Here is an 8,419-nt window from a genome sequence, read left to right as displayed (position 1 = left end):
TTAGGGATGTTATAAAGAAAACAGAAAGTTACCGAAATAAGACAATTTACAGACTCACTGTTTTTATCTGATCAGTGAAATATAGGTCACCATGACAACACCCTTTGCTGTAGAAAGTTAGATATTTTCAAGACAAATATTTGCATTTTTAGTTCCACCTCTACACTTTAGTCACTTTCCGGTGAGTTTCAGTTTTAATGTTTTAACATCAGATCCATTGTAAGCCTTTCTTTGTCTCTAAATTACTCATCTTTTACTGCTAATGTTCAAAGGATTTATAGAAACATTCATGTTTAGAAAGATTGTTTTCTAAAACGGGGATGTTTGAATGTTCATTTGCATGTAAAAAAAACACGAGTTTCATAAATAAAATAAAATACAGACTAATTTTGCAGTTATGAGAAAGTCAGAAACATAAATTAAAAACTTTCGCCCTTTCGTTTTCACTACTTTATTTAATATCAAACAGAAATCATCCAGTGTGATGCAAAGAAACTACAAGGTGGATAAACACGAATCACAGGATCAACAACCGGAGGTGAAGAAGACGACAGGAAGTAGTTAGAGGATCGTGACGTGGCATGTTGTTTAGTCACGTGTTTTTATTGCATTTCTTATTCAACGGAAACAACGCAATTGTGCAATTGTTTATTATATTGATGAAAAAGTACTCATAAGATATTTTTCCATGTTAAAAGTAAAATAATCTGCCAATGGTTAATATAATCAATATTAAGGAATTGACTTAAAACAAGCTGCTACATCTTGCTGAAAGGTCATCCATTAGTTAGTTTTGTCTTATTTTAAGTTTAATAAGATATTTGCACTAGAAAGGGGGTCAAAAATCCTGGTAAGATGGAGTGTTTTTGCAGTGTACACATTAATCCGTGTTGCTTTGCTTCATTTGGACACAGACCTGAGGAAGATGCTGGCTATCAGTGGAGTCAGGCACATTGATTATGACTTGTTGCTTCTTGATTACACATTAACATGCTCATGTGCCGCTTAATAATGAGAACAAATGAAAGCTTGTAATTTGAGTGAGTCACTCTCTCAGTCTCCTAAGCTGTGTTATCGTTTTAAAGCCGTTTTATTTGACAGAAGAATTAGACATTGTTCGTGGTAGGAACCTGACATGCTTTGTCTCCCTCATCTGCCCCTCTCAGTCCGCCTCCTTCTGTCTCTCGCTCGCTTCCTCTTGCCCCTCTGCTCATTTCTCACAGTTTCATAATCTTGCTGAGAATGATGCAACTATCCAGTAACAGTATGGACAGGCAGACACGGACAGTCTTTCTAAAATCAGACCTCTCGGAAGGTATTTCTTAGCTTCAGTTTTGTTCTCAAAATAAAGACGAGGATTTCCTTCCCCTTTATATGTTTCTGTTTACAGGAAAAGTCTGGAATGTTTGCCGCTCCTCCATGTAAACGAAAACCAAATAAATGTAAAAGGAATAATCAGGAAATGTTTTATGAAAGGAAAGATGGGTACAACTTAAGGGGAATACTGAATTTCAAAATATGCACTCAAGAGAGCTGAATTAAAAATAAATACAAATCTATGTTACTCAGGCTACGTTCACACTGCAGCCTGAAGTGGCCCAATTCAGATTTTTTGTTATTTATTTATTTATTTTGGCGTGGTCGTTCACACCACTACGACTTGTGTTTTTTCTTTTTTTATGTATTTATTTTAATAACTTTATGCTTCTATATGTTCTCCCGGGTGAACCGCAGACGACCTGAAAGTCTCCCGCATGCGCAGTAGAGGGCGCAATAACGTCACAGATAGTGAACATGCTCAGTGTTTTGCCAACCGCCACAGTGTTTGCAGAAGTAAACACGGATGCTAATGGTGGAGCATAGCTTACGATTTTGAAGTTGTCCGACCGGAGCAGCGCATTAACAACTCAATCCTTTACAGTCCGCCATGGTTGGTGTTTTTCTTCCCGCTTGCGCGTATCAGGACGCAGAAGAATGACGTTTCTCGAGTATCAGTGACGTTCAGGTCGGATGAATCATAGACCCCTCATGGAGCGGGTCGGCCCGTTGGTGCGACACGTAACAGCGTCCGCCATATTGAATGTGGAATATGTGCCAGTAAGCTAATACAAGTAAACGGACCTAACTTCACAAAGTGCCGTTCTACAAAGTGTTTTAAATTAATTCCTGTCATTGACACATTTTCTCACACACATTAATATATTTGGCAATCAAAGAAATGACTAAAGACAGCGTTTCTAACTTTTGATGTGATTAATTGTTTTGGGGCATTTCTGAATAAAGAGCACAATGTTTTTATTTGATAGAAATTATTCTGATAATTTTTATATTGACATTGATGAACAGACACACTTTTACAGTGTTTAGTTAAAGAACATATTTACATAATTCCATAATTTAATGTACATTTAACGTTTCAAGACAAATTATTTTCTTGTATTTATTTTTTATACATTATTGAAAAATTACTTTTGGTTTATAAATCAGTCATTGTCAATCATTAAACTACATAAACTACATATTTTTCTTACTTCTTTCCAGAGAAAAAAAAATATTACAGTATGTCAACTCTGCTATTGACAGCAAAGAGTTAAAATAATTCTAACAGAGCAAATTATTTTTATTTCATTACATAAGGTGTAATACTCAGTGTAATACTCTAATACTTCAGATTGAGATTTAAAAATACACAAAAAGTGAAAGAATAAAACATTTATTTATTATACTGGGAACACTGGCCACAGGCAGGGCTTCAGTCTGCTGGTCACGCTGGGAGAACTCAATGACTAATGATACATCCTGGTTCACAGGCTAAAGCCAAGGATAAAAGAGAAATTATCAAAGTGTAATAGAAAATATTTGTTTCCTTGACATTCAGAAAAAGACATTTTCAGCATGTTGGGCTCTGACTCGTAGCATCTTTACAGCTAAATACCGACATGGAGAAGCTGAGCTGGGAAACAGACTGAAGAACAGCAGCTCCAGCTCTGATCCTGACTGATCTTTCCTCACTAAATCCTCTGGTTTTTTAATGAACTTCCATCTAACAGCGGTTTCTCATCAGCTCTCATTAGAAAACAGTGTGAAAACGTTAGCGGCTATGCTAACAATCAGCGGTTATTTCGGGCCAATTTAGCTACATAGGAAATATTTCTCGGTTGTTTAGAAGCGAATTTCTGGCTGCAAAGTCAAGACATTCTGATCTTTCATACTTACCTGTGAAAGGTAATGCCAATGAATCCAGTTTGTTTCATAAAACGGTTGAAACACACAGAACAGGACTTAAGGAGCTCCTATCGCCCTGCTGCCACATAGAAGATGGCGGACGACTCAGCGCTGCATGAGGCGTCTACGTATTGATGTCTATGGGATGAATGCAATCTGACCGTTAAGATTCAGGTCATATTTGAAAAGATCGGCTACATATCGGACATCCAAGTGGTTATTCGAAAAGAAATCCGACCTGTGTTGTTCAGACTAGTAAGATCAGATACAGGTCGCAAAAAAAGAAGAAAATTGGGTCACTTCGGGCTGCAGTGTGAACGTAGCCTCACATTGTAGAGATGAATTGATAATTATTGAGTCGATTTCATTAAATTGAAATAAGGGGAAGAATTAAATAAGTGTTCACTGTTTCCTACTCCTTTTCAAACAGAAAAGTAGCGGTAAACAAATATTTTTGTTCTTGGTTTTGCATGCACATGTTTTCTCTGTCTACCGATTGCTTATTTCTTGTTTTTAAAAAGCTGTTTGAAATAAATACATTAAATCAATAAATAATTGGTAACTTCTAAATCTTTTAATTATAGCAGTTGGCAAAAAACAAACAAACAAAAACAACATAACAGCTGGTGATCATTTTCCAGAGAATATGGTCTGAAATAAAAATCACAAATATTGAAAGACAGCTCATCCTCCGTGATACCAACACAGGCTATTAATAATATGGGAAACTAGTTTTAATCTTTGGAGAAACTTCATTTCTCTTCTGGAGAGCTTCAGATAATAACCTTTGGGAAGGCTTTGACTAGCAGATGAGGTCAGGGACCGGTTCATTCAAGTGGTGGGGTTTAAATACTGGCTCTCTAAGACTTTCTCCCTGTTTGTAAAATCGAGTTAATGAACTCTCCTGAAACTGCTCATTATGAGGCCGTATAAAGAAAACTACAGTTTTATCTGTTACAGTTAAATATTAGCAATTTGACATGCTCATAAAAAGTATTTTAGGGCAGGAAGTCCAACAAAATCCAAAGCTGCAGTATTTAATTTTTTTTTTTTACTTTTTACTTTCACTATGGCTTGACAGTATGGCATTAGACAGATAATCTGTGAAAAAATCTAGCTCCCCTGAAAGAAGCAGCCAATCAGAGCCAGGAGGCGGGCCTTAGCGTTTTCAATCAGCATTGCCTGTCATGAATGCTAAAGCTAGTTAGCATGGCTGCTAATGAACACAGATAAAAACAGGTTTCTGGTAACATATCACTGTTTTTTCACCATTAGCGCTAATACGTTCCTCTGGGCTCTGATTGGTCGTTTAGTAGCTCAGGGAAGATTTAGAAGAGCCTGATCTTTTCACAGATTATCTGTATCATATTACACTACCACTACATAATTTTAACAAATATGTAAAAAGTATATTTAGAAAAAAAAGTTACATACTGCTGCTTTAAAGCCGTTGCTAAAATCCTATCTGTAACACTCTTATATAGGAGGACAGAAATAAAAACTAAAATTCAGATTTCAGTAACCTCCATTTGCTTCCGTTTACAAGCTAACATTAGCTCTACTGCATAGCTGGTGGCTGCAGGAAGTTAGAAAAGCGGCCATATTGTTATTACTGTAAAAATAAGGTTAAAAAAAACAAACATCTGGGACTGTTTATTAAATATTTATTTATTTATTTTTTATCTTGGATCAATGATGCTGGCAGTTTGTTATTAGAGATGTAATTTATCATGATTTTTTTTAAATATAGATGTATGAGGTCTTATAAAGCATTAACACATTTAATAAAGTAAATAGTCAAACTTCCTCAGGCTATCAGCCTTAAATGTTTTATTAGTTATTACCACATGTAGCGAGGACAAAAAGAGTCTGGAGTTTTTATTACTGCAGTTGTCGTGTAAAGTTTCACTGGCAATTTCAAAATGTCAGTTCTAATTGGCAGAAATCACATTATGTTAAGCATTAAAAGACTTCCTTCCTGGTAATTAGCAATCAGTGATGTTACTTTTATGCTGGCAATTATGACAAGAGTTCCTCTGGCGAGACGTGTAATGCGGCCAGCGAACGGGCAAGTTACTAAAACACAAGAGCGATATCACTCTCCCAGGAAACATTATCTGCTCGTAATAATCTGGTAAAACTTCAGAGCTGCCACCACCCCCGTACTTTAAAATTATTCTCCCATGCAGCAGGGTGTGTTGAAATGAGACATTCATTCCAGGCTCAGTCGTCTAAAAAAAAATAAGAAGTAATCAGAAATACATGTAAACCGATGTTATTTATTATTCTGTAAAGTCTTGATTTGGTTGGAGACCGAACAGCTCCACTTATTGATTAGGTAATAATGTGCAGCAATCAAATTTAAATAACCACATATGCTATTAATTTGAGTAAACTCGTCTGATTTATGTTGCAGTCATGTCAAAAGGTTCAGAGCACTTTGAAATGAAATTCAAACCAATTAAGAAACAATCAAAATAAAATTGGTACCAATCAGTTTCTGTAGGTACAAGCAGAAAGAAAGAAAACAGTTGAAGTGCTGGGATTATTAAGAAACGTATTTATACAGCTTTGACCTCACAGGGACAAAGTCCTTGTGGCAGCTGAAGATGAAAATATAGATCAAGCAGATATTTATAGACTTGTGGTTGTTGCTCCAAGGCTGATGCAGTAATAATGACTTTGGTGATTTGCAGCTGAACTAGCCTGCTTCTTCAAAGTGTCCATTTTATTTTATTTTTTTGGGAGGCATCTTTTTAATGCTTTGCCACTGGAGCACATTAAATCATCAACTAAAATGTAGAAACAAATGATTAAATATGTGTATTTTTAAAAAACAATGTTTGAGTAGGAATGTAACCAGAATCTTGCCTTTGATGTTCCCTTTCATTTAAGAGTTGTTAATGGAAAGAGAAACTGCATGTCCAATAATTTCTTTGAACACAGCAGGAGGGGAAATAGCAGGTACTTTTCAAAATTAATTAGTTGATCAATAATCCGATTTTTCACAGTTTTAAGAAAACTTCAACAAACAGGGTTAATTAAGATGTCCAGATCTGGTCCTGAGTATCGCCTTGAGGTCCCAAACTTTAAAAGAAAAAGTCACTTTTACATGTGTGACCTGCTGTTGGTCCACATGTAAAATGTGTTTATGGAGTTTTCACTACGACCTCTAGGGGGCGATAATGTGCTGCACCGCTGCTTAGAAGAGGAGAGGAAGAAAAGAACCAATAAGCAACAAGCTGTTTTGCATCCCTTCCTCTCCTTATTCTATTATTTAAAATAGCCTCTGTTGTTTTTTAATTCTTTGTCATAATCTTACCTGCCTTTTTTGTCGTCTGCTGTGTGTTTGGCGCCACCCTGTGACTGGGAGTATTATTGGAAGTAGGCCTTTGCCAGGGGTGTCCAAACTTTTTGGGCCAAAATTGTAGATTCAAAAGTGGACCGAAAATAACCCAGCCTAAAAACAAGTAAATAAAGCTGTATGGTTTTTATTGTAGGGTCTTTGTAGAAAGAAAAAAAGGAGTAAATTTCTGCCAAAATGAAAAATTATGTGATTAACCTTAAAAAATCTTCTAGAGCTTGAACATTTTCTAGAAAATCTTTCAAAAGAAAATTTTCAACATTTGAAATTAAGAAATTTCCAGTTTGTTTTGTAGAAAATCTGATATAAAAATAAATTTCTAGCAAATTTCATTGTTTTTCATAGAAAATTTCTGAGATTACTCTCAAAATATCTGAGTTTTTTGGCAGATATTTACTACTTTTTTCCCTACAATGGCTCTAATATGCCGTAAGTAGCAGATTTTGCATGTTTGCCATATTAAAAGATAAACATATAGTTTTCAGTTTGTTTTGATTGATACATTTCTTTCAGTAATAAGAACAGGATTTGGGTCACTTTATTTCAAAAAGCTTGTTATATTTATCCAAGTTTAAGAAGGAATAAAAGCTGATTTGGCTGCAGTAAAGTTGGCTTTTCAGGAAAAGTCTCCTGGTTTTACCTTTTGTTAAAACTTGGTTATAAAAAGACAAACGATTTGTGTTATACTTCTTGTGTAAGTAAATAATGTTGGTAACAATTTCCACCTTTATTACAAATTAAAAGTCTCCATCTGCATCTCCGGAACAAATTTGAATCATTTTTGTATTGCACTTGGGGACCACAAAAAATCAGTCCAAGAGCCACAAATGGCCCCCGAGCCGCACTTTGGACACCCTGCCTTAGCCTGTCACTTGAAATCAAAACAGAAGAATGAGATGGAAGTTTAATGTGACAAATCTAAAGACTTAAAGACTAAATACATTTGAATTTAAAATAATATCTAAAATATTTGATATTGACATGAAAACGGATGATAGGCTAACATATTAGCCTATTATTTTAAAAGTTTTATAGATTTGCTGTATTTCAAAACTGGCAGAGGTAAAATGGGAAAGATTTAGCTCTTCATTGTTAGAATGATAACTCATCTACCAGTCTATCCATTATCTATACTCACTTTTACTTGCAGGGTTGCAGAGAACTGATGCCTCACTTGGTACCAAAAAAAATGCATCATTTAGTTTGATTGATGCAGCATAAAAACTGAAGTTGTGATTCTCCACAATGCCAAACTTTCCTCATCTTTAATGTGACAAACTGGATATCCGTTCAGTCCATTTGTTTTTGGTCCAACATATCAAATGGACGAAATATAATTTCAGCAAGCAGCTCGTTCTACAGAGTTCTACGATTGGCATAATTATCAGCTGCAGGATTGTTGAAGCACAAACCATTTAAGGGTTTAAGGACGCTGGCCATCGATGAAGGGAACCTGACACACCTGAGGTAGAGACGCTGTCTGCAGAGATAACGGTCGGTCAAAAGGATTGCATTGTGCAACTGTATCAGTCAGGAGAAAAGGACAGAATATACAAAATTATCCCGCATTAATGCAAAGACACGGTAGGGTAAGTTTTAGAAAAACAGCAATAAAAAACCTGAAAACATTTCAGCCAATTGTGATTTCTTGATAAAAGGGAACTGCTGCAAAGCAGAAACTTTCTCTTTAAAAGAGAACTTCAAGACATGGCTAAAATCTTCCAAAACCTTGTAAAATAATGTGTTGAAACCCAACGTGAGCTCTGGTAACAACTCCAAAACAACAATGCATATTAACAAAAGAGCATTATTCCTAAAGTGACACTTTGG

This window comes from Poecilia mexicana, unplaced genomic scaffold (assembly GCF_051168715.1).
Source record: "Poecilia mexicana isolate PSO_F unplaced genomic scaffold, ASM5116871v1 scaffold_4, whole genome shotgun sequence".
In the NCBI taxonomy this organism is placed as follows: domain Eukaryota; kingdom Metazoa; phylum Chordata; class Actinopteri; order Cyprinodontiformes; family Poeciliidae; genus Poecilia; species Poecilia mexicana.
The sequence above is the reverse complement of the archived record's forward strand: the minus strand, read 5'-3'. Positions refer to the sequence as shown.